This window comes from Camelina sativa, chromosome 15, assembly GCF_030686135.1.
Source record: "Camelina sativa cultivar CO46 ecotype springtype chromosome 15, ASM3068613v1".
Classification (NCBI taxonomy): Eukaryota; Viridiplantae; Streptophyta; class Magnoliopsida; order Brassicales; family Brassicaceae; genus Camelina; species Camelina sativa.
Window position 1 is genome coordinate 16,255,527 of NC_141894.1, and position 26,664 is coordinate 16,282,190.

The 26,664-nt window shown below is 38.3% G+C and overlaps 1 long non-coding RNA gene and 1 pseudogene across 10 annotated transcripts; one reads left to right on the forward strand and one right to left on the reverse strand.

Annotated features, from left to right (window-relative positions):
- Positions 1 to 16,969: 16,969 nt before the first annotated feature.
- On the reverse strand, positions 16,970 to 26,660 carry LOC147926722 (uncharacterized; annotated as a pseudogene).
- LOC104747020 (uncharacterized) lies at positions 23,875 to 25,750 on the forward strand. 10 transcript variants are annotated; one of them, XR_015581345.1, is made up of 6 exons: positions 23,913 to 24,364; positions 24,474 to 24,606; positions 24,706 to 24,761; positions 24,883 to 24,946; positions 25,149 to 25,323; positions 25,409 to 25,750. It is a non-coding gene; the product is annotated as an uncharacterized LOC104747020 (long non-coding RNA). The 10 variants fall into 10 exon arrangements; XR_015581342.1 differs by having other exon boundaries at positions 23,962 to 24,364; positions 24,700 to 24,761; positions 24,850 to 24,946; positions 25,394 to 25,750; XR_015581339.1 differs by having other exon boundaries at positions 23,962 to 24,364; positions 24,700 to 24,761; positions 25,394 to 25,750.
- Positions 26,661 to 26,664: the final 4 nt, after the last annotated feature.

Sequence of the window (26,664 nt, forward strand, 5' to 3'; positions counted from 1 at the left end):
AGGAGATTGGGAATATACGTCGGTTATGCATCACCAAGTATCATAAATTATCTTGAACCACAAACTGGTGATATGTTTACAGCACGTTTTGCTGATTGCCATTTTAATGAAGATGAATTTCCAGCGTTAGGGGGAGGAATTAAACAGGTACCAAAAGAGATTACCTGGAATACACCATCTTTGGTACATCTTGATCCCCCTACGAATCAACGTGAGCTGGAAGTTCAGAAAATTGTACATTTACAAAATTTGGCAAATCAATTACCAGATGCGTTCACAGATACAAAAAGGGTGACAAAATCACATATTCCCGCTGCAAATGCACCATCAAGAGTTGAAATTCCTAGAGAGGAAATCGATGGGAAAAGGGTTAATGAGCCTAAAGTTCAATTGAAACGGGGGAGGCCAGTAGGTTCTAAAGATAAAAATCCCCGAAAGAAAAAGAAAATGGGAGACGGAAATGAAGAGGTTCAAGAGGAACCAAGTGAAGAGAAAAGTCATCAGGAAGACGATACAGAAAATTATGAGATCTCTATTAACTATGCCCAAGATGGAAAATTATGGGCTAGAGATGAAATCAATGATGATAATGGAATATTTTCTTTTTCTGTATCTAAAGAGATTGATTATGAAAATGATGATCCTGATCCAAGGTCTGTGTCAGAATGCCAACAAAGGCCTGACTGGGAGAAATGGAAAAGTGCAATGCAAACTGAATTGTTCTCCCTTAATAAAAGAAATGTCTTCGGACCTATTGTCACTGCATCTAATGATATAAAACCTGTTGGGTGCAAGTGGGTTTTCGTGAGAAAGAGAAATGAGAAAGATGAGATAACACGATATAAAGCCTGACTTGTTGCACAAAGTTTTTCTCAAAGGCCGGGAGTTGATTATGAGGAAACATATTCTCCGGTCATGGATGCAATTACATTCAGGTACTTAATGAGTCTAACAGCTTCTAATAATTTAGAAATGTACCTTATGGATGTAGTGACAGCGTATTTATATGGATCATTGGATAATGAAATACACATGAAAATTCTAGAAGGATTGAAGGTTCCTGAGACTTTAAAGGAAAAACCTAATGAGATATATGCGGTAAAATTACAGCGATCACTTTACGGATTAAAACAATCCGGACGCATGTGGTATAATCGCTTAAGCGATTACTTATTGAAGAAAGGGTATGTAAATAATGAAATATGCCCTTGCGTCTTTATAAAGAAATCCTCATCGGGATTTGTGATCATTGCTGTATATGTTGATGATCTCAATATAATTGGAACTCAAAAGGAGATTGATGATGCTAGAACTCATATGAAAGAAGAGTTCGAAATGAAAGATCTTGGAAAGACAAAATTTTGTCTCGGTCTTCAAATAGAACATCTCCAAGATGGAGTATTTGTGCATCAATCAAATTATACGAAAAAGATTTTAAAGCGCTTTTATATGGATAAAGCGACTCCTTTGAGTACTCCAATGGTCGGTAGGTCCCTGAATGTTGATACAGATCCATTCAGACCTTGTGAAGAGAATGAAAAAATACTTGGTCCCGAAGTACCTTATATGAGTGCTATCGGTGGACTTATGTATCTTGCAAATTGTACCCGACCAGACATTGCATTTGCAACTAATTTACTTGCAAGATACAACTCAGCTCCTACCCGCAGACACTGGAATGGAATTAAGCACATATTACGCTATCTTCAAGGTACGATTGACTTGGGATTGTTGTATCGTAGAAACTCTACGTTTGGTCTAGTTGGTTTTGCAGATGCAGGATATTTATCGGATCCACATAAATCTCGATCCCAAACTGGATACGTTTTCACAATTGGAGGAACTGCAATCTCATGGCGTTCACAAAAACAGACTTTGGTCGCCACCTCTTCTAACCACGCAGAGCTAATAGCGCTTCATGAAGCATGCAAAGAATGTGTATGGCTCAGATCCATGTCAAACCATATAAAAGATGCAAGTGGAATGGTCAGCAGTAAGGAGCCAACGATGCTATACGAAGACAGTGCAGCTTGTGTCGCTCAAATCAAAGAAGGTTATATCAAGAGCGACAGAACAAAACACATTCCTCCAAAATTCTTCTCCTACATTCAAGAACTCAAGAAGAACAAGGAAGTCAATATCCAATATATCCGATCAAGTGACAACGCAGCAGATCTCTTTACAAAATCGCTTCCGACTACCATATTCAGAAAGCATATTCATAGCATCGGAATGCGTCATCTACGAGATCTTTGAAGAAAAGAATACTCATATCTTTTCCAGGGGGAGATTACGTCACTGTACTCTTTTTCCCTTGTCATGGTTTTTTATCCTAATGGGTTTTTCCATGATAAGGTTTTTAACGAGGCAGTACGTAATTCTCTAGTGATGGATAATCAAGGGGGAGTGTTGTAAAACAAGTGTGATTAATCCATCAACACATGTCATCACACTTTTACAACTGTCATTACCATGTTAATAAGTGGTATGACTCATAACTTCTTTATTCCCCTATAAATAGGAATTGCACAACATGAGAAAGTGACACAATAATAATACAAAGCTTTTACTCTCCCCCACTCTCTCGTAGCCTCTCCTCCCTCTCCCTCTCTTTAATATTTCTTGTTTTACTTTATAGAATATTATATACACATATAGGTGTATTATAGTTATAGTTTATATCAAAAACATAATTATTAGTAGATTAGTATGATACTATAGTGAATCAAGTAATTACAAACCGAATGAAGTTTGTTCACTCTTGTGGGGTTTTGGGCCTTTTGGCTTAAATTTTCGATTTTTAGTTCGTTTCTTTTTAAAACCAATTTTTTGAAAGAACTTCGAATTCCTAAGGAGCTGTTACTGGATAGATGATTTCTAATTCCATATGAAAATGTAAATTCTAGAAATCAAAAGACATGGATTTTGAAATAACATGTTTTATCTTTGGATTTGGATCTTTCTATTTTACACTTTCAAATCCATACAAATCCATTGAAAACATAATGTGGATTTTGAAATCCAAAAACAAATCATTAAATGAATAACATGAGATTTGAACAAGTATTTGTAAATAATAGAACCAATAACACATAATTTTGATAAGTATTTCAAAATCAATGATTGAATAACACATGATTTTTAGTTAGATTTCTAAATCCATTAAAATCATAGAATTAATAATTCCTCTAAATTCGAAATTCGTAAATTTCAACCTTTTTGGATAAAAGATCATAGCACGTTTAAAAAATATCTCGAATTCGTAATTTCAACTCTTTTGGATGGCCAACTGTGATCATATCGGCATTAGATATGGAAAACCAAACTTATTCAAAAGCATTAACCAAACTTATTCAAAAGTCTAATGCTTTTGAATATTTGACAGAAAAAAAAAGAGATAAAACAAAGAGCCAGTCAATTAATGGCAAATTCACTTGATGTGAGTTCATATATATTATCCGATCCATCTTGCATAATCATATATATAGCTCATCCATCTTCGAGTTTAGAAGCGCATGCAAGCAAAAAAAAAGTTGGGGAGAGATTTCAGATATATTTACAATGTCAACAACTTTTAAAATTTTGGAAAGTCGTAGTATTTTTTTTTTTGCAAAAATATAATAACTAGGAGTCTCTTTAATATAGAGATGAATGTAAAAACAAATCGGTGCTAACTGCTAAGCCCATATTTCATCTCATAGGTCCAAAACCGATCTTAAATACTAATAAAAAGTGTCAAACTCTTTGGATCGATGTAAAACACTCTTTTTTTTGTCGTGAAAAAAACATTGACACTTTATAGCACCCGACTAACGCCTACCTAAAAAATCAAAGATTAAACAAATATTATTCAAAATTAATTTTAGAGTTATTTTTTAAAATTAATAAAAATATTATATACTTATGATGTTAATTATATGTATAGTTTGATTTCTGTTAATAAAAAGCCACAATATAAAATACAAAACTATTATTGTTTTTAAAATGGTAGCAAACACATGAAAATCTAGTTTTAAAACTAATTTTCTGATTTTTGTTGAAATTTTAAACACAAATAATTATAAAACATCACAAACTCTCAATCTAAATGTTTAATAACCAATAAAAAACTGTTTAATATTTGTAATCTAAAAATAATTGGATTAAGCGGAGAGTAATCAGATTAAGCAAATAATTATTAAATAATTTATTTTTTAAGAATATTAATCTTTAATCGAGACGGATAAAATAGATTTAACAATTACACGGAAATAATCGAAGCTAGACGGAGATTTTTTAAAGAAAGAATTTACCTTTTATTAAAACCAAATTTTGAAAAGCATACTACTAAAACTCTAACGTTTATCGAGATAAAACCTATAAAACATTATTATCAAGTGAAAGTAGTAAATTGTTGTAAAAAAAAAAGTGAAAGTAGTAAATTCATTATCAATACACACGTACTCCTAAAGGTAAAAGTAATTAATACTCCTACAAAGTTTTGGAGTACTCACTATATCCCTTAACCACGAAGATGGCAAATGCAAAAGATCAAAAGATGAATGGTGCCAAAATGAAAGCGTTTTAAATGAATTTTTCTTGTTCAGATAAACGTTTGTAATGATGTCATAAAAAATGGAAACATATATTTCAGATTAGTCGTAACTCATCTTGTTAACTTAAAATGAAGTCTATATAGATTGCGAAAAAAATATGAATTATATATTGCCATCACATGCATGCTAAATATAGCGACATTCGAATATATTCTCGAAACAGAATGACGAATACCTTATCATACAAGTTTTTTTTTATGCTGGTAGCCTGGTAGCATCATCTCATAAATTAACTAGGGTATTATTAATAGATACCACAATTCTGAAACTAAATGAAGTAAATACTATCGGCGCATCGGCTGGCTAAATGAGAATAAGTATAAAGTCATAAACATCCTCTAATTAAAACTATATGTGTATTAAAAAAAACAGTGTTTTATTAAATAAAATATGTAATAAGAGAGAGATTCAACGCTGGGGAATAAGTGAGGGGGAGAGAAGGAGAGAGGGGAGAGGGCTAAAGAGGTAGGGAGAGAGGCGGAGGGAGAAAGGGGAGAGAGAGGAAGGGAGAGAGGGGAGAGAGAGAGAGAGGTAGGGAGAGAGGGGAGAGAGAGGGGAGGCGGAAGGAGAGAGGGGAGAGAGGGGAGGCGGAGGGAGAGAGGGCAGAGAGAGAGGTAGGGAGAGAGGTGGAGAGAGAGGAAGGGAGAGAGAGGAAGGGAGAGAGAGAAGGGAGAGAGAGAGAAAGGTAGGGAGAGAGGCGGAGGGAGAGAGGGGAGAGAGAGGAAGGGAGAGAGAAAGGGGAAAGGGTTAAAATAGTCATATAAAATGCAAAAAATGAATCTGAGCCGATACTGTGTACTAGTGTGGTATTTAGTTAATTTTGTTCCAAGATTGTACTATCCACTGCATATACTCAATTAACTAATACCTTTATACCACAACCACAAAAACAAAGCTTGTCTAATTTAGGGAAATACTAAAACTTTTTTCCTGACACAAGTATTTTTATATAATGCCTGACACGATTATTCATCACAATATTTTTAATATAGAAAATATATTCACATAGTATTGATTATACTTGAAAAGAAAAAAATAAAAATAAAGAAGACAAGCATTAAAGCAATGATAGATATTATATTATTTTTAACGCAACTATACACCATAAAAAATAATGACATACGAGAATAGAAAAATACACGAAACATATTCGTGGCTGCCGTTTATTGGAGAAAACTAAAGGCTAAGATAAGCCGCAGAGGCATATGCAAAGCTTAGGAAAGGGTTTACGTGTAGCTATACTAGTAGTCAACGGGACAAAAACAAATCTTATAATAGTATATAATGAGTTTTATTACCACACAAAAACATATACATATATTGACAATATAAGTTTATAACTTTGTATGCAGTACTACTCGATCGTATATAGTGGTAATGCGTACGTTTATGTACTGCTCTTCTATTACTTAACCTAAAAGTTTCTGGATTCTATGCTCTATAATGGACAAAACATTTACCTTAGTTTATTACTTTACTAATTACTAGATACTGAACAGATTTAGAGAACAAAGGTATATTCTGAATAATCTTGTATATTCGTTAACTTTGCTTTAAGGTATTTACATCCTTTTATATACAATAACAAGGAAGACTCTAGAATCCTACTAAAGCAAAACTTGTATTTGAGGACAGCTGTAATAGGCTGAGTCATTGATAGAGGATTCCAGAAGCTCAAATCTGTTTGGATGAGAGAAGACGACACCCTCCGTACGGGTTCTGCAGCTGCTCTGTTTTAGCCGTTGAGGGTTTGATTTTGTCTTTTGTGGAATCAAAGTTTGATGTTGTTGGACTTGGGCTTGACATTGTTGGACTTGGGCCTCATTGTCTCCTACACTCTCCCTCAAACTTGGCGTGGAGGTGACGGAAGGAATAGAAACACCGAGTTTGCGTCGAAGATCAAGAAAAGATGGACGAGGTAGAGGTTTCGTGAATATGTCTGCAAGCTGTAGTGTTGCAGGAATGTGATGTGTCTCGATCAACCCCAGACCTACTCTTTCTCTGATGTAGTGGAAGTCTTTGTCGAAGTGTTTGGTTCGGTTGTGCAGAGCTGGGTTGGCGGATAGGTAGACAGCTGACAGATTATCACAGAATACGCGAGTGGGATGATATTGTGTAATGCCTAGGTCACGCAGTAAGGATGATATCCAAGTGAGTTCTCGAGCAACAATGGATAATGCTCTATACTCTGACTCTGTTGAGGAATGAGAGATCGTCGATTGCCTTTTTGCAGACCAGGATACCAGGGTCGATCCCAGCAGAATACAGAAACATGTGGTGGACCGTCTGGTGTCTTTGCATCCTGCATAGTCGCTATCACAGAAAGCGGAGAGAGACTGGTTGTCATGTTTTCGTATTGGCATACCAAAGTCCAGAGTGCCTTTTACATACCGAAGAATTCTTTTGAGCAGAGTGAAGTCAGAGTTGGTTGGAGCATGCATCCTTTGGCAAATAAAGTTGACAGCATACTGAAGGTCCGGTCTAGTTATTGTCAGATACTGGAGCTTCCCTGCAAGACTTCGAAAGTAGGTAGGTTATGGGAATGGTGTTGTATCGAGTTTTTCCAGTTGTTGTGGTAGAGGAGTGGGCATTGGATTGCAGTCGGACATCCCGGCTTGGTGTAGTATGTCTGTGGCATAGCCTCGTTGATGCAAAAACAGACCCTTTTGAATAGTTTCAATTTCTATTCCAAGAAAGTAGCGGGGAGGACCCAGATCCTTCATGGAGAACCGACTATTCAGAGCAGTGAGGAGTTGTTCCAGTAGAGAGTTGTCACTGCCTGTAAGAAGTATGTCGTCGACATACAAAAGTAACACCAAAGTCTTCTTCCCTTGTTTGCAGATAAATAGAGAGGGATCAGAGGTACTGCATTCAAAGCCAAAGTCTATCAGAAAGTTGCTAAAGGTATCAAACCAGGCTCTTGGCGCCTGTTTTAAACCATAGAGAGCTTTGGTGAGGCGACACACGTGATCTGGCCATTCTGGATCAATAAAACCCGCAGGCTGAAACATAAACACTGGTTCTTGCAGTTCTCCGTGTAGAAAGGCGTTTGATACATCAAGTTGTTTGATTGGCCATCCTTGATTTGTTGCAGTGTCGAGGACCAACCTAATGGTTGTTGTTCTAACAACCGGACTGAATGTCTCGAGGTAGTCAAGACCCTCTTCTTGTTCAAAGCCTCTAGCGACAAGTCTGGCTTTCAGCTTATCTACCGTGCCATCAGGGTTGTGCTTGGTCTTGAAGACCCATTTGGAGTCTAAGATGTTCATATCTTCAGTGGGAGGCACCAGATCCCATGTATGCAACATATGTATGCGTCCCATCTCATTTATTACAGCTCCATTCCACCCTGGATGTTTCATCGCAGAAGTAATACTTTTTGGTTCGTCAGTGGTGAATTTGGAGGCAAGTAAAACGTACCTAGGATTTGGTTTTTGAATTCCATCCTTCGCACGTGTTGTCATAGGATGAGTGTTGTTTGGGGGAATCACAACTGCATTGTCTTCTACCATAGGCACCTCTGCTTCATTATTACTGTTGTCAGAATCTGAACCCGACTCAGGATACAAGTTGTTATCTTCTGGTGTAGGAGTTGTGGGTTCTGCAGGGACAGGATTCAGATTATTATCTTCTGGTGCAGGAATTGTAGGTTCTGGAGGTTGAGGTTTTGGCGTAGACAGCGGTTGGATAGGCGTTGTCTCTTCTGATGTAGAACACGGTTCTGCAGCTCGCCAAGCTTACAGTAATGGTGATCGGTATTTGGGATTCAGATGCTTATACTTGTCATGAAATGGGAAAGTATCTTCATCAAAGATAACATGACGAGAGATGTAGACCTTTCCAGTTGGGGGATACAAACAACGATACCCCTTGTGTTGATTGCTGTATCCTAGAAACACACACTGCAAGGATCGTGGGTCGAACTTTGTTTCTGCAACTGGTCTTAAACATGGATAGCATGCGGAGCCAAAAACTCTAAGAAAAGAGTAGTCAACCTTCTGTTGAAGAAGAGTTTCATGAGGACTCATGTTGTCAAGGACTGAGGATGGGAGGAGATTGATAAGGTAGTTGGCTGTAAAGAAGGCTTCTACCCAATATCTGAGAGGAGTGTGACTGTGAAACAACATTGATAAGCCAAGCTCCACCAGATGTCTGTGCTTTCTCTCTGCAACTCCATTTTGTTGAGGAGTGTAGGGACAAGATATTTGATGTTTGATCCCATGTTCAGCTAAGTGAGTTTTCAAGGCATTACTTGTAAACTCTCCCCCACCATCACTCTGAAAGACCTTAAGCTTCGTATTGTACTGATTCTCAACAAGCTTTTGAAACGCAACAAAGACAGATAGAAAATCTGATTTCAAACGCAGGGGATAGAACCAAGAGAAGCGAGAGTGATCATCAACAAAAACGGCATAATATTTGAAACCTTGGTTCGATACAATAGGTGAAGGACCCCAAAGATCACAATGGATTCGATCCAGGGGTTTCAAAGCTCTGGAATCAGAAGAAAAAAACTGTAACTTAGTACTCTTCCCCATCTGGCAAGGCTCACAAACAGGGGACATTCTGCTCTTATTGACTTCTATCTCCTTGCTACTTTGAAGGTGTTGTAGAATCTTGGAGTTGCAGTGTCCTAATCTACGGTGCCAAGTTTCTGCATCAGCTCCACATTGACGGTTTGAGAAGAACACTTTAGGCTCCTGATTCTGCAACACATAGAGAGCATCCTCACGAGGACCCTTTGCCACCACTTTCTGAGTGGTCAAATCGATTATATAAACCTTGTTAGAGTCAAAGAACACTCCACACGGGTAGTCATCACACAATTTTGACACAGACATAAGTGATTTTTTCATAGCAGGACATACTAACACCTTGAGTGGGATGGTACCTTTAGAGGTTGAAATAGTGGTGGATCCGATATGTGTGATTGGTAGGTATGCTCCGTCTCCAACCATCACTGCATCATTACCCTCATATGGCGTTGATTCCTGAAGAGCAGAGGTTGAAGTGGCAATATGAGCAGTAGCACCGGAGTCTGGATGCCATTCTCTCCCACTATCATCCGAAACACGCAAGGAGGAGAAGGCTTGAGTCGTGACTTCACTCTGATAGTTATTGTCGAACCGATTGTAACACTTCAGGGCTGTGTGACCAATGCGTCCGCAGATTTGGCACACGGGTCTCTCTCCTTGAGTTGTCGAACCACTTTGATGTTGTGGAAACCCTCGACCCCTTGTAGAGTAGCCTCCTCTGCCCCGATTCTAACCAAAGCGACCACGACCTCTCTGATTTGGAGAAAACTGAGGAGCACATGGGTTTGTTTTCTCAGTCATGAAGGCGACGTGAGGTGAGACGGCATTGGAATCCTCGTATGACTGCAGCTTGCTGTCAAATCCTTGAACCTCAGTGATAACATCGTTGAAAGTCGGAGTTGGGAGCTTACTTAAAGAACTCTGTATCACTGTTGGAATAGGGTCATACTCGCGGCCTAAACCGTTCAGGAATCCAAAAATCTTCATAGACTCATCCACTGGTTTCCCGATGGAGCTCAAGGAGTCACAAATAGTCTTAAACTCACGACAGTAGGTGGAGAGGGGCTTATCTTTCTTGGAGAGAAGTTGAAGGCTGCGACGAAGAGAGAACTCACGCTTTTGTTGAAGTTTTCGGCGAGAGACAACCAGATCTCGCGAGATGTGGGCAAACTGTGAACGTGACCGAGGACTTCCTCTGACAATGTACCAAACAACCAGGAACGGACAAGTTGATCGGTGCAGAACCACGATTTGTATTGTGGGTTGGGAACTTCGGTAGTGACTTCACCATTGACGACGAGGCGAGTCTGAGATGGTGTATTGACAGCACCATTAACAAAGCCGATAAGCTTTTGACTGGACAAGAGAGATTCAAACTGTGTTTTCCACATAAGGTAGTTGTTGTCAGATAGCTTCAGAGTGACTGAGCTAGTGACATGAACATTATCAGGAAATGGGTAAGCGGTGGCCATTGTTTCACCTGTTAGGGTTTACAAGGGCTCTGATACCATGAACAGATTTAGAGGACAAAGGTATATTCTGAATAATCTTGTATATTCGTTAACTTTGCTTTAGGGTATTTACATCCTTTTATATACAATAACAAGGAAGACTCTAGAATCCTACTAAAGCAAAACTTGTATTTGAGGACAGCTGTAATAGGCTGAGTCATTGATAGAGGATTCCAGAAGCTCAAATCTGTTTGGATGAGAGAAGACGACACCCTCCGTACGGGTTCTGCAGCTGCTCTGTTTTAGCCGTTGAGGGTTTGATTTTGTCTTTTGTGGAATCAAAGTTTGATGTTGTTGGACTTGGGCTTGACATTGTTGGACTTGGGCCTCATTGTCTCCTACACTCTCCCTCAAACTTGGCGTGGAGGTGACGGAAGGAATAGAAACACCGAGTTTGCGTCGAAGATCAAGAAAAGATGGACGAGGTAGAGGTTTCGTGAATATGTCTGCAAGCTGTAGTGTTGCAGGAATGTGATGTGTCTCGATCAACCCCAGACCTACTCTTTCTCTGATGTAGTGGAAGTCTTTGTCGAAGTGTTTGGTTCGGTTGTGCAGAGCTGGGTTGGCGGATAGGTAGACAGCTGACAGATTATCACAGAATACGCGAGTGGGATGATATTGTGTAATGCCTAGGTCACGCAGTAAGGATGATATCCAAGTGAGTTCTCGAGCAACAATGGATAATGCTCTATACTCTGACTCTGTTGAGGAATGAGAGATCGTCCATTGCCTTTTTGCAGACCAGGATACCAGGGTCGATCCCAGCAGAATACAGAAACATGTGGTGGACCGTCTGGTGTCTTTGCATCCTGCATAGTCGCTATCACAGAAAGCGGAGAGAGACTGGTTGTCATGTTTTCGTATTGGCATACCAAAGTCCAGAGTGCCTTTTACATACCGAAGAATTCTTTTGAGCAGAGTGAAGTCAGAGTTGGTTGGAGCATGCATCCTTTGGCAAATAAAGTTGACAGCATACTGAAGGTCCGGTCTAGTTATTGTCAGATACTGGAGCTTCCCTGCAAGACTTCGAAAGTAGGTAGGTTATGGGAATGGTGTTGTATCGAGTTTTTCCAGTTGTTGTGGTAGAGGAGTGGGCATTGGATTGCAGTCGGACATCCCGGCTTGGTGTAGTATGTCTGTGGCATAGCCTCGTTGATGCAAAAACAGACCCTTTTGAATAGTTTCAATTTCTATTCCAAGAAAGTAGCGGGGAGGACCCAGATCCTTCATGGAGAACCGACTATTCAGAGCAGTGAGGAGTTGTTCCAGTAGAGAGTTGTCACTGCCTGTAAGAAGTATGTCGTCGACATACAAAAGTAACACCAAAGTCTTCTTCCCTTGTTTGCAGATAAATAGAGAGGGATCAGAGGTACTGCATTCAAAGCCAAAGTCTATCAGAAAGTTGCTAAAGGTATCAAACCAGGCTCTTGGCGCCTGTTTTAAACCATAGAGAGCTTTGGTGAGGCGACACACGTGATCTGGCCATTCTGGATCAATAAAACCCGCAGGCTGAAACATAAACACTGGTTCTTGCAGTTCTCCGTGTAGAAAGGCGTTTGATACATCAAGTTGTTTGATTGGCCATCCTTGATTTGTTGCAGTGTCGAGGACCAACCTAATGGTTGTTGTTCTAACAACCGGACTGAATGTCTCGAGGTAGTCAAGACCCTCTTCTTGTTCAAAGCCTCTAGCGACAAGTCTGGCTTTCAGCTTATCTACCGTGCCATCAGGGTTGTGCTTGGTCTTGAAGACCCATTTGGAGTCTAAGATGTTCATATCTTCAGTGGGAGGCACCAGATCCCATGTATGCAACATATGTATGCGTCCCATCTCATTTATTACAGCTCCATTCCACCCTGGATGTTTCATCGCAGAAGTAATACTTTTTGGTTCGTCAGTGGTGAATTTGGAGGCAAGTAAAACGTACCTAGGATTTGGTTTTTGAATTCCATCCTTCGCACGTGTTGTCATAGGATGAGTGTTGTTTGGGGGAATCACAACTGCATTGTCTTCTACCATAGGCACCTCTGCTTCATTATTACTGTTGTCAGAATCTGAACCCGACTCAGGATACAAGTTGTTATCTTCTGGTGTAGGAGTTGTGGGTTCTGCAGGGACAGGATTCAGATTATTATCTTCTGGTGCAGGAATTGTAGGTTCTGGAGGTTGAGGTTTTGGCGTAGACAGCGGTTGGATAGGCGTTGTCTCTTCTGATGTAGAACACGGTTCTGCAGCTCGCCAAGCTTACAGTAATGGTGATCGGTATTTGGGATTCAGATGCTTATACTTGTCATGAAATGGGAAAGTATCTTCATCAAAGATAACATGACGAGAGATGTAGACCTTTCCAGTTGGGGGATACAAACAACGATACCCCTTGTGTTGATTGCTGTATCCTAGAAACACACACTGCAAGGATCGTGGGTCGAACTTTGTTTCTGCAACTGGTCTTAAACATGGATAGCATGCGGAGCCAAAAACTCTAAGAAAAGAGTAGTCAACCTTCTGTTGAAGAAGAGTTTCATGAGGACTCATGTTGTCAAGGACTGAGGATGGGAGGAGATTGATAAGGTAGTTGGCTGTAAAGAAGGCTTCTACCCAATATCTGAGAGGAGTGTGACTGTGAAACAACATTGATAAGCCAAGCTCCACCAGATGTCTGTGCTTTCTCTCTGCAACTCCATTTTGTTGAGGAGTGTAGGGACAAGATATTTGATGTTTGATCCCATGTTCAGCTAAGTGAGTTTTCAAGGCATTACTTGTAAACTCTCCCCCACCATCACTCTGAAAGACCTTAAGCTTCGTATTGTACTGATTCTCAACAAGCTTTTGAAACGCAACAAAGACAGATAGAAAATCTGATTTCAAACGCAGGGGATAGAACCAAGAGAAGCGAGAGTGATCATCAACAAAAACGGCATAATATTTGAAACCTTGGTTCGATACAATAGGTGAAGGACCCCAAAGATCACAATGGATTCGATCCAGGGGTTTCAAAGCTCTGGAATCAGAAGAAAAAAACTGTAACTTAGTACTCTTCCCCATCTGGCAAGGCTCACAAACAGGGGACATTCTGCTCTTATTGACTTCTATCTCCTTGCTACTTTGAAGGTGTTGTAGAATCTTGGAGTTGCAGTGTCCTAATCTACGGTGCCAAGTTTCTGCATCAGCTCCACATTGACGGTTTGAGAAGAACACTTTAGGCTCCTGATTCTGCAACACATAGAGAGCATCCTCACGAGGACCCTTTGCCACCACTTTCTGAGTGGTCAAATCGATTATATAAACCTTGTTAGAGTCAAAGAACACTCCACACGGGTAGTCATCACACAATTTTGACACAGACATAAGTGATTTTTTCATAGCAGGACATACTAACACCTTGAGTGGGATGGTACCTTTAGAGGTTGAAATAGTGGTGGATCCGATATGTGTGATTGGTAGGTATGCTCCGTCTCCAACCATCACTGCATCATTACCCTCATATGGCGTTGATTCCTGAAGAGCAGAGGTTGAAGTGGCAATATGAGCAGTAGCACCGGAGTCTGGATGCCATTCTCTCCCACTATCATCCGAAACACGCAAGGAGGAGAAGGCTTGAGTCGTGACTTCACTCTGATAGTTATTGTCGAACCGATTGTAACACTTCAGGGCTGTGTGACCAATGCGTCCGCAGATTTGGCACACGGGTCTCTCTCCTTGAGTTGTCGAACCACTTTGATGTTGTGGAAACCCTCGACCCCTTGTAGAGTAGCCTCCTCTGCCCCGATTCTAACCAAAGCGACCACGACCTCTCTGATTTGGAGAAAACTGAGGAGCACATGGGTTTGTTTTCTCAGTCATGAAGGCGACGTGAGGTGAGACGGCATTGGAATCCTCGTATGACTGCAGCTTGCTGTCAAATCCTTGAACCTCAGTGATAACATCGTTGAAAGTCGGAGTTGGGAGCTTACTTAAAGAACTCTGTATCACTGTTGGAATAGGGTCATACTCGCGGCCTAAACCGTTCAGGAATCCAAAAATCTTCATAGACTCATCCACTGGTTTCCCGATGGAGCTCAAGGAGTCACAAATAGTCTTAAACTCACGACAGTAGGTGGAGAGGGGCTTATCTTTCTTGGAGAGAAGTTGAAGGCTGCGACGAAGAGAGAACTCACGCTTTTGTTGAAGTTTTCGGCGAGAGACAACCAGATCTCGCGAGATGTGGGCAAACTGTGAACGTGACCGAGGACTTCCTCTGACAATGTACCAAACAACCAGGAACGGACAAGTTGATCGGTGCAGAACCACGATTTGTATTGTGGGTTGGGAACTTCGGTAGTGACTTCACCATTGACGACGAGGCGAGTCTGAGATGGTGTATTGACAGCACCATTAACAAAGCCGATAAGCTTTTGACTGGACAAGAGAGATTCAAACTGTGTTTTCCACATAAGGTAGTTGTTGTCAGATAGCTTCAGAGTGACTGAGCTAGTGACATGAACATTATCAGGAAATAGGTAAGCGGTGGCCATTGTTTCACCTGTTAGGGTTTACAAGGGCTCTGATACCATGAACAGATTTAGAGGACAAAGGTATATTCTGAATAATCTTGTATATTCGTTAACTTTGCTTTAGGGTATTTACATCCTTTTATATACAATAACAAGGAAGACTCTAGAATCCTACTAAAGCAAAACTTGTATTTGAGGACAGCTGTAATAGGCTGAGTCATTGATAGAGGATTCCAGAAGCTCAAATCTGTTTGGATGAGAGAAGACGACACCCTCCGTACGGGTTCTGCAGCTGCTCTGTTTTAGCCGTTGAGGATTTAATTTTGTCTTTTGTGGAATCAAAGTTTGATGTTGTTGGACTTGGGCTTGACATTGTTGGACTTGGGCCTCATTGTCTCCTACAGATACTATCTAATCTAACTAGATACGAGTTAAATATACTAGATATGTATGGTTTCAATCGTTAGATGTCATACGAGAGAGAGGGGTCGATGGAGAAAAAAAACAAAAAGAAGAAGTAAAACGTAGTTATTGGCGGAAACGAGATAAAGGAGGTTGCTTCAAAGTAAGAAATGGTGACACATGGCAGCATATGAAGACAACCCGCCGCTTAAACCACGAATGGTGACGAAAGGATTCTTGTTTTCATGTGCAACCAATCTCTCTCTGTCTTTTTTAGTCTTTAGTCTTTTACTAATCTTTTTGGTTGTTCGTATAAAATGAAACAAGAATGGAACGACGATATAAAGGTTGGTGATGTACGTACGGCTCTAACTTAGGGGTGGACAAAGTATACGTAAGATCCGTTTTGTTATTTGCTTTGATCCAATTTATTGAAGTGGGAAAAAAAAATTACTGAAGTGTGGAAAATAATGGTATAAAAATTAACAAATTTGATAAAATAATAACATAATATTTTTTTCTGAAAGATATATTTTTATTAATATCATCAATTTATGTAGATATATATTCTTATTAATATCCCAAAAATATATAGTATTTAAGAGTGTTTATTAGTTTATAAAATATTAATTTATTAAATATATAATACAACATAAATCAATAAATTTTTATTTTATCATATTTAATAATTTAATAATATATAGAATTTCTTATTATATTTTCGTGAAATTATTAGAAATTTTCTTTATTTCATTTGATAAAAGATTGGTTTATGTCCTTTATACTTCCATTACAAGAAAACAACCGATTTGTGATAGAAGAATTCATCGTAAGTTCCTCGCAAAACGACATTCACAAGGGATTTGCGAGAGACAAAAATTCCTCACAAATTGCGTTTCACAAATTTCAAATATCGCAAATCCCTCGCAAATTTTGCGAGAAATTTTTTTCCTCGTAATTGCCTCGCAATTTGCGAGGACAAGGTTCCTCGCAAATATCTAGCAGTTTGCGAGAAACAATGTCTGTCGCAATTTGCGAGGACTTGTTCTCTCTCAAATCCATAGCATTTTGCGAGAAACCAACGATATCGCAAGTCTAAAGCTTGCGACGAACAAAATCCATCGCAAATACGTTGCAACATGCAGCACCTCAAATTTTAAATCAAAATTTTGTTTTCCTTATTCCAGATTAAATTCACATTCAATTGAAAGTAATCCACATTAAATTGAAACAATTAAATTGAGGTGAACTTTAAATAAAATTAGGAGTAGAATTAAAATTTAAACTTCAAAAAGAAAATTCAAATTGTCTTAAACAAAAATTTACAAACATAGAGAGAGAGAGAAGATTCAAATTGTCTTAAAAAAATTGGGAGAGAGAGGTGATGTTTTTGCTTTTGGTGTTGGGTTCATCGGTGTTGCCCTCTTCTCCGACTACTGGGTGGCTTCTGGTGGTGGGTTGTTCATTGTCGGGTTTGGGTTTGGAGACTTTTCTGGTGGGTTGTTCATTGTCGGGTTTCGAAACTGTGTAGCAAACTCAGGACCTTTTGCAGCGAGATAGTCGAAGTAAGCATCATAGCAATGCATCCTTTGTGTACTCTCTTGGATTTGACTCGCTTGTGTCTGGAGTTGAGTAGCTTGTGTCTGAATACACTTCTCAGCTTGTGCTAGTTTCTGAGCCAAAATGACCGGATCATTAGACGGAGACAAAGGCGGTGGACAGCTACTGGAAGATGACGCTTCAAATTACATAGAACCAACCCCGAAAATCCTGTTTTTTTTCTTAGGAGCAACCTAATAACAGAACAAAAAATGAACTTGTAAGTTAAACATAAGAAAATCAAAGAAAGAGAGACACTACTATATGATTGGCAACCCCAGCAGTACTCTACAGTACTCTACACTACTATATGATTGCATCCATATATTATATAAAGTGTATGAAACTTACCGATGTGTAAATTTGGTTTTTGATATGAATGGGCACCCCAGCAGAAACACTCTCTCCATTATCTTCCATACAAAGCTCAGATTCCAACTCTTGAATCTTGGAAGACACCTCATTGAACAGAGACTCGGACTTTCCATCCGTAAATAAGCCATCAGGCTTTCGATGAGTGTCTTCTAAGATGCGTAGAAAGTCAGGAGTTAACTCACCGGTTAGCTCAGACTGAAAAAGAGAAAAAGAGAATTGATTAGTGAAATAATAACTGTGCATAAGGTAAAAGAAGGCCTAAATTTATATAACTACACTTACATGTTTCCGGGCACGAGCTTTAAAAGAAGTTTGGCCTAAGCGGTGCTTATATATTCTAGTGCCATCTGGGTCATGATATCAAGCATTACAGCTGTTGATGCTCTTGGTTTCTGATTTGGGATCAAGCCAATACTGAACCAGACCTTCCCATACTTTAGGATCAATCCGCCATGGCATTGCCTCATCACCTTTTCTCTTCCACTTTAACTTCCACCTCTACACTTGATCACACATCCTTTCCTTTAACTTGGCTTCAAACTCCTGCCTTACTCTCTCGTTAATGGCTCGGTGATGTGCCTGCATTTTATAGGATTTTAACTATAGTTTTTACACTTGTTTTGAGTCTTTTATTAAGTCCAAATTGTGCTTTTAGAGTCTTTTTGGTCTTTTGAGAGTTTGTACAGGTTCTAGGTTAACTTGGAAGGAAACTGAGTGTTTTGGGGATGAAAACATGCATCTGGAGCCAATTTGGTGAAGACTGATCGGACTAGCAAGCAGATGGAGCAAACGCAGAAAAGCATCCGAGATCGGCTGATCCACATTCGGGATCGACCAGTCCCGTACCCGAATCAAGTTTTCCTTTTTCGCTTTAAACCAACTTTTAGGGTTTTATTTTGATATTTAAGTTAGAGGCTCAGCCTCCAGAGACATAAGCTTTATTTTTCTGAGACTATTTTGTATTGAGAGCTGAAGGGAGAAGATCTCTAATCCTTTTTGACACTTTGGAGAAGATTTCTAAACCCTATTTTCTATTCTTTTGCAATTCAATTATGTTTTCTTCATTAATGATTTGCTGTTTCTGCTTCTCCATGTCTGAGTAGTTTCTCAATTGGGTTTAGGGTTTCAGAAGGGTTTCTATGATTAATTGATGCTAGGTTTGTTAGATTAGAGATTGATCTTATTGTTCTTCATCTATTGTTGTTCTTAATGCTTAAGATAGATTGATCACCTAGATTAAGATCTTAGGTTTAATTCATCGGGGCACCAAAAGTGTTGTTGAGTTGCTTGAAAAGAACATAGGTGAGCAAGGTGATCCTTAGCCAACGAAAGTTGAAGTTAAGGAACCTTGTGAACTTATCAAACCTGAACTTATTGCTTGCTAGGATTGCTAGATTCAAACGACGATTTAGAGTTTAATCAATTCTTTGCATAGATAACTAACACTGCGACAGTAGGTTAGTTTTGCATTCGAGATTTGAGTTCAAGAATTGTGTTTAATGCATCCCTATCTAATCATCTAAATTCGTGATCATAGTCCCTAATGATTCCCTGTGCCCAATGTTTCTCTTTTGATTTAAAGCACTCTTTTATTTACTGCTTTTTGTTAGTTACTTTCAAACACAAACTTTTCCATTGTCTTAGCTATATTTAATCTACATAATTTCATAGTGTAATTGTTTGGTCTATGTGGATTCGATCCTGAAGTGTTACAACGATACCACTAGATCGTGGTGGAGTACACATTGGGTTTTAATTGACTTGTTGATCACTCGGTCCCAATTATATGTTTGCTTCCAAGAAATAAAAAGTATATTAGTCTGAGTCAACCACATAAAAGAAGTATTTGTAAAAATTGAAAACAAAAAAATGGCATGAGGCTCTTACCGCAAACGTTTCATACCAACGGTCAACCACATCAGTCGGCGTTTGTGTCCAATTGGCATGAGGCTCTTTGAAATCTATTTCAAAGATGCTTCGTACAGTAGCCGCAACAGTAGGATCTTGATCAAACCTTCAAACATACGGAGAAACAAAGAATATGAATCAACCTTAGAATTCGAAAATGAAATTAAAAACATTATAATTCTAATATGAAATTAAAAACATTACCAGAGAGTTCCTTGAGGTCGGCGCGGATCTAGCCTCGTTAAAGCTGTATGCCCAGGACTATCGAGCAACTCTTCCAGAGTGAGACTGTTCAGTTGGGCTGAAGCTCCAGTAGAAGTTGAACGAGCAGGTGGAGACATCTCAATCTCTACATCCCCATTAGTAGGCAGCGGTTGATGAGAGGGCAGTGGTTGCGACGATGAACGGCGGTCATTTTGGACCGCTGCTGTGTTCTGAGAACTAGCGGAACCCCGACTACGGTTTGAGCTGGTGGGTTCAGGTACACGTTGATTAGTGAGAAACCTTGTGTAATCATTACCATGAAACATCTACAATGAAAATCAAGTTACAAATTAATCAGAAAAATCAAGTAACTAGAATTAATCATGCGATTCAGATCCAAAATTAAACAATTGAAATAGAACAATAAAAAAAAAGCCGGAGAAGATTGAAACAGAGAAATAATTGAAAATTAGGGTTTGGGTTTAGAAACTAAGAAATACCTTTACAGAGAAGACGGACAAGACAGAGAATACGGAGACTATCGACCCCTCAACTCTGGCAAGATTTTTGGTCTTTCCTTTAAGAGCAATCCTATTGTACAACCCATGAGTATGTCTTCTATTTTTTTATTATTTAAGTGAATTAAAAATAATGTTTTAATTGTGAATTATGAGAGAGCTGTGTCTCTGCGCCCATACTTTCAGATACTCACAGACCCGCTACGTGTCACGTATCTAGTGGTTAAGATTTATTTTGTTTTATTTTTGGTTTTTTCCTTTCTCTTTTATTCATTTGCTGCCCTCTCTCTCTTTCGATACCACCGAAACAACGAAGAAAGATGAATCGATTTATCAAAATTGTGCAAAACAAAACAATCGACTTTCTGATCGGTTTCTAGATAAAATTGATCACTCGTCGTCATCTTCTTCTTGCTGAGATTTGTCCTTCTTGGTTTCACGGAACTTATGTATCAGATATGGATCTCGATGTCTCTGTTCTAAGATGACATGAAGATTTAATTATCTCTATCTGTTTTGTTTGATTGCTTAGCATTAGCCTCTTAATTTGTTGTTTAGTGATCGTGATATACCTTCTTTAAGCTTTTGGGGTTGATGTTTGCTTCTCCGTCTCTGTTTGCTTTCTTGCTGTAAACGACTTGTGTTGTGTTGTTGGAAACAGAACTAGTTTGTCTGAAACTAGTACTACTACCACATGAATTTTTGGGATCAAAGTATAAGATTTTTGTGTATTTTAGCTTTGATTATCGATGTTGTGGTAGATCTCTGCATCAGAACCTGGAAGTGTTCCTTTATAGAGTTGACCAAATCCTTCTTTCCGGAGAAGTTGTTTCTCCTTAAAACCCTTTGTGGCATTATAAAGCTCCTTATAAGCAGGGCACAAAGAAACATTGAGCTGCAGATCCTTCTAGGATAAATTTGCGGTAAGCAGATGAAAACAGAGTAAGGAACAGAACGATAACTATTTGCAAGACTTTGAGTTCACACATGTTTTTTGTTTTTTGCTTTATGTGATAGTTATGATCTATTGTGTTAGTTATCATAAGAATTAAGTAAGAAGTAATAAGAACATATGGACTTCAAAAGTCTATAATGCCACAAAGGGTTTTGAAGCTTGCGATCGTGAATGTGGGAAGACAAGACGCAAAGAAGCATCTGGAAGAACATGTCTCCAACCTGATGTCATCTAACATTGTTCAGACACTAGGTACTATGCTGGACACTGTTGTCTTCTAGAGAGCTTCTCACTTCTCCAACCACTTCACAACCATTTGGCCAGAGTTGAGCTTTGTTATTAAGACATCTCTTTGGTTTCTGCTTTGTTCAGATTTTTTTTCTCCTAACTTTCAGAATTTACGCTAAAGTGCTTTGGCAAGGCAGTATGCACTTAACCACTAGGAAGAGAGAGCTTTCTTCCTCGGCAGCTCGTTCCTCGTCTTCAACCTCCATACATACCATCATCTTCATTTGCTTTTTTTTTTTTTTTAAGGATTGTAGTATATGTTTTAAAGTTTTTATAATGTAATATATTTGTTTTTATACTATAACTACAGTTTCTAGTTTTAGTTTCCTAGTATTGCATATATTATATAACCAACATTTATAACATTATAAAATATACTTTAAACACATTTTTAATAAAAAAAATTAGACACCCAAGGATGACTAATGGGAGGACAAAAATTAAAAACAAGGGTGTAAAGAGATTTGTATTATTTTTAGTATTATTAAAAAATAGAGACACCCAATTGAGGTTGTGCAATGGGATTGCTCTAAGAGCTTTCATAAACCGCTCAAAATGATACATCCAGCGAAATTGCACTGGCCCACAAAGATCAGCTTCATGTGGTAGATGGATTGGAAGATGTTCCATTACGTCAAAAAAGGTAGGGGGAAAGATTTTTTCCAAGTTCCAAATTAGCACTGGAATATTTTTTCGTAACTGCTCTATGCCATCACTGGTCAATGTTCTAGTGCATAAGTCCTGGAAAAAAACTCCGATATCTACAAACCAATGTATAATAAATTCATGGGTGAATTAATTAAATAAGTATATATATATATATATCAATACATAAATATATATGTATATATATACTTATATCATTATATACTTATATACTTATATACCTACAATAGCTTCATGAATGTGTGTTGGCAAGAGCTCAAGAAATACAAATGGTAGTAGCCGTTGCATGAAGACATGACAATCATGGCTCTTCATACCTGAAAATTTTTGGCCTTGCACCACACATCTTGAAAATTTTGAGACAAATCCATCTGGAAACTTCACTTTAGATTTAACCACTCGAACAACACCTTCTTAGCCTCTGCTGACAATCGAAATTGGGATACTGGTAATTTCCCATCTCTTGTAATATGTAAATCCATCCTTGCACATATTTCCGCCAAATCCAACCTAGATCTCATGCTATCTTTTGTTTTACCCTGCACATTCAGAAGCGTAACAATGAAATTATCGAAAAAGTTTTTCTCGATGTGCATCACGTCAAGGTTGTGCCGCAATAGAAGATCTTTCCAATATGGAAGCTCCCAAAAAATACTCTGCTTGTGCCAATTGTGAGCGCTTCCATATCCATCTGGCATGTTTGCTGGTGTGTGATAGTTACCCCCACGTTTACATGTTTCTTGAGCGCCATAGTAATCAATCTGCTCAAACAAATCATTTCCAGAGACATAATTTGGTGGAGGAACACGCACAACTTTATTCTTTCTAAACAACTTCTTGTTCTTCCGGTACGGATGATGCAAGGGAAGAAACCGACGATGACAATCAAACCAACAAGGTTTTTGTCCATACTTTTAACTGAAACGACTCGATACGATCCATAAAATAAGGAAATGATAATCTTCCGTGTGTTGTCCACCCAGATAACATTCCTTACGCAGGGAAGTCACTAATCGTCCACATTAGCACTGCCTGCATATTGAAATTCTGTTTTCGCGACGAATCGAATGTCTGAACACCTTCATACCACAATTGCTTCAGCTCATGAATTAGAGGTTGCAAGATGATATCTAGAGCTCGTTTCGGATGCTTTGGACCTGGTACCAAAATACTCAAGAACAGAAATTCGCTTTGCATACACATATCTGGCGGAAGATTGTATGGCGTCAATATAACATGCCATAAAGAATACTGCCTCCCTGACATACGACATACCAAATGGACTAAAACCATCTGTACACAACCCAAGATAAACATTCCTACACTCTTGAGCAAAGTCAGGATATACCGATTGAAAATGTTTCCACGCCTTTGCATCAGATGGGTGTGTAATTTCTCCTTCTTCAGTAGAATGTTCTGCATGCAATCTCATTGACGCTGGAGTCCGTTTTGATTGGTATAGGCGTTTCAATCTATCAGCAACATGCAAGTACCACATATGTTTATATGGCACTCACGTCCTTCCTTCAGTAGGCTGATATCTGGGCTTCCCGCAAAACCGACATTCCTGCAACTTATCAGCATCTTTCCAGAAAATCATGCAATAGTCAACGCACACATCAATCATTTCAGATGGTAATCCAAGACTCGCAACTAACTTCTGTATTTCATAGTAGTTCTCAGCCGATACATTATCAGCTGGCAAATACTCTTTAATGAGTTCAGCCCAAGAATCCACTACAAAAAAAGTCGACATTGATAGCATAATGTAATAGCACGGTTTGCTGAACTGCTATTGAAGATGAGTTAAAATTTTGGTTATTATATTATAGCATTTTGTTAATGCTAAGATAGAATTTCACTAAGCGTAAAACTAAAATAACTTGTTCCGCCAAACACTTACTTAAAATTTAAGATTTTTTGCCTTTCAGACTTTCTCCTCTTTCTCGAAAACCCTAAAAACATAAAATCTATCAGACCTAACATATCATTTAGCCAAATATTACACTTTTTAACTCCCACACTTAAGAAAAAAAACACAAAACTCTAACCTAATTTCTATCTTCATCTCTCCACACCCGACATTCATCTTGTTCCAGCCCAGACAAGAGAGAGCGAGAGAGAGAGAGAGATTACTTAGAAGATGTTGTCATATTCAAATCTGGAGCCATCTAAAATATCAAAAATCCATATTCGAGTGGGCTACACCAAGAAAGCGAGGAACCCAGATTCGGCTTGGTCTAGTCATGGTGAAGATGAGACGATTAAGAACGGAAAAGAAGATTGGGTGAAAAAGTTTCAGAGATTAGAAAGATGTGGGTTTTTATGATTTGGTTGTTACTTTTCTCTTTTGTTTCTCATTTTTGTTTGATTTTGAATTGGATTAGTAGCTTCTTTTTTTTTATTTGTCTTCCTCTTGTTCAGATCTGGGTTGGTAAGATATTGTGGATCTAAGAGGAGTTTCGATTTTCTCATAACAAATGCAGTTGCAGCGGTAGTGACGTGAAGAAGATCTGAGATAATTTCTACCCCTCATTCCGGTGTTGACGTTAGACGGGTAAGCAAATCGTCGGGTCTAATTTCACTCTCCCGGAAACTATAATTCAAATTTTTGGTTTCTAGTTAAGTTGTGCTCGACATTTTGTATTAGATGCAGCTGAAGCATGAGCTGAAATAAAAAGGTGTTGAAGAGTCATTACTTTAACGGTTAAAGTGAGTAACTGACTATGAATTATGTTAGAATCCCACCTCTGTTTTAACCTCTTTAATGTGTTTGTGTATACTTGTGAAATTTAATCAGAATGCTGGATTCGTTTGCTAATGTAAATTGTAGTTGGTGTTTGAGCAAATTTTAACCTTGAAGTCGGAAGCTTTTCGAAAGCTTTTCCACTCTCAAGGTCCTCGCTTCTTTTATTCATTCTTTCACAGTGTGATTGATGTTATATTAATAATATTATTCTCATGTAGCAATTGAATTTAAGTGATGAAGAGTTGCTACTGAAGCTCATGAGCTTATTTATATTTTAATAGATTTGTATGAGTTGCTTAAACTTTTTCCGTTGTCTTGTTGTTCTAATTCTCATTTTTTTTTGGTTAAAGAAAGGGGATAAGAGAGCCAGAAATGCTAGGACACAAGGTTAGATTTTGTTGTTGTTATATTGTGTTGCTAAACAAGACCTTGAAACTCTTGGCTAGAGAGTCTGCTTCCTATCAATTTGTATTGCTGCACTTGGTTTGACATTACTTAAATGTGGAGCTTCTAAAATACTTTCAGGTTAGTGTCTTTTCTATGTCCATTGCTAGTTTTATCTGTGAGTCTTTCTCACTTTGCCTCTATGATCTAGTCCTTAATTTTGCAGTTGTACGATCATCCCACTTATTATAAAAGGTTTTCTATGGCCCTTTGATTTCCTTGTATCGATAGAAGAATGAGGATGCCAAATGCTTTTGAAGTTAACATGTCGTATTATCCTTAAAACTTGTAAGGTAAAGAGTAGAGATCCTAGCCTTGTCCAAGAACATGATGATCTACAGCTCCATGTACCTTCTATATCTCTTCACATTGGATGAGTTACATGTACATGTTCTTAGAAGCTTGTCTCTATTGTTTTTTTGTGATTTTAATTTTATTTTAATTAAGATTGGTGGCATTTGATTTTATGTAAGACTTCTTTTGGTTAATGTAATATTAATTTTATGGATGTTGATAATTTTATGAAATATAAAAATAAAAATAAATAAATTCTGCGAAATAGGATTCAAATATAAAAATTATAAAATATATAAAGCAAAAAAATAACACTAATTTTGTGTTACCATAAAAGGTATGATAGCATTTGATTAGCGCTATAATATGAAAATGCTATCGTATGTGACTATCTATTAAAGCATGTCAAAAACGCTATCGTATGTGGGATATTTACCATAGCTGCCGATGTCATGGAATTTATGATAACGCTATGTTATATGTATGATAGCAGTTTTTTCGCGTTAACAATATACATATTTCTTGTAGTGATCCATGCAATTCTCACTTAAGTTATTATCAGCTTTAATTGTCATCATCCTAGATGTCAATGATAACTTAGAATGCCCTTCTCTACATCCATCATAGATAGGTTGATTTGCAGCATCTAACATAGTATAAAACCGTTGTGCATCTATGTTGGGTTCTTCTGTATTATTCTCAGGAAATGCAGCAGTAGTTTCATGAAATGCATCATTAACCATATCATGAAATCTATTTTCCTCATTATACCCATAAAAACCAAATTGATCAGATTCTTGATGCCCATAATTACTAGGTTGATCAACAGCATAATTCATCCTACTACTTCCAACATTAGTGCTACAACCCTCTCCGTGACGAAACCATACATATTAATTTAGCATAAATCCTCTATTATAAATATGCTTCTTCATTAGATTAAATTCCAAATATTTATCGTTGAAGCACTTAGGACATGGACAAAATATTGTACCGTTTTCACAAGCAAAGTCTTGGTTTGTCGCCTGGTACATGAAAGCGCGCAACCCATCACAAAACTCTCTCGTCACATCACCGGTCTCCGGATCTCTGTGATTGTACATCCACCGTCGCATTGTGTACATCCAC